Here is a 1,438-nt window from a genome sequence, read left to right as displayed (position 1 = left end):
TGAATCTGGATTCACTACAATAAATGTCATTATTCTTCAAAAAACAAATACCTCACATAACTGAATCTGGATTCACTACAATGAATCGAGATTCACTCATACGTGTCTTCGTTTTTTCAACTGGAAATCCTCATCCTATATATGAGTGAATCTAGATTCACTATAGTGAATCCAGATTCACTGGAGTAAATCGAGATTCACTGTAGTGAATCCATATTCAGTTATGTGAGGTGAAACTGGATTCGCTGGAGTGAATCTAGATTCAATCCAGTGAATCTAGATTCATTGGTTGTTTGTTGCCCCTATTTATTGCACTCAGTATAATAATGATATTTATTACACTCTTTAATGACATTTAATGCAATAAATAGGTTTTTAGTTTTTAGGCTAAGTAGGTTTTTATTAGAACCTCACCTTATATATATATATATGGGTATGCTTGGTACCAAGCAAAAATTTTGTGCTTGGTAGTGATGTGGCACAATCCCCTCCACTCATTCAAATCGGGGACCACATTCATATGGATTGAGGAGTGCATGTGGATATGCAACAATTTGAATGAGTGGAGGGGATTGAAATAAAATAGGCAGACTAATATCCAATAAAATCAAATTTTTTTTATCCACCTACATCCTAAGATCCATACATAGAAGAAGATCCAAGATAGAAAATTACCTGAAGCGTGCAGATCAACAACGAAAAACTGCGTACTCATTGAAATGTTGCGCGGCAATTGTAGCGACGCCTCTACTAGTATCCACACGAACTTGTTGGAACTCCGCGCGTCAGTGTGCTAGCACTTTGAAGACGGCGGCCTTTGGAGTTTCTCTATCCTTTTCCTCACGATTTCAGAAGCTCGGTTGGATGATCAAAAGGTCCATCCCATGCGCCTTTTTATAGGATTGTGAGGTAGTTTCTCAAACCGTAAAGAGATCGGGATTCCAATCATACGATTTCTCAAAATATAATTTGTTCAAATCAAATCATATCTTTAAACCGTGATTGATCATATCAATTTGATTGTTAGGAGATAGGTTCATTAAACTTGGTCAGTATTTCTTTCAAACGTGATTGATCAAATCAATTCTGATCAATTAATCGAGATTGATTAAATCAATCCTTATCCAATTACCCGATAGCCTCACAACTAATCATATCTCTATATGACTTAATTTATGCGAGCTTTCTTAATAACGTTCCAACATGTTCTTGTGTGCGACCCAATAGGTTTACACGATGTTGGCAGTGAGCCAAAATACTTTTTTCGGCCCACAAGTCATAAGCGGACCCTAGCAGGATATTATGACTACCCAAATCATGTAAAGGTCATCTCATACGAAACCTAGTTCACAATGGACATATGTCGGTCTCTTCATCACTAGATATCTTGATTGAACTCAAGGTAGGAAGCGTGTCAACCTTATACAATTCAACCTTT

This window comes from Asparagus officinalis, chromosome 4, assembly GCF_001876935.1.
Source record: "Asparagus officinalis chromosome 4, Aspof.V1, whole genome shotgun sequence".
NCBI classification, from domain to species: domain Eukaryota; kingdom Viridiplantae; phylum Streptophyta; class Magnoliopsida; order Asparagales; family Asparagaceae; genus Asparagus; species Asparagus officinalis.
Note: the sequence above shows the minus strand (reverse complement) of the source record.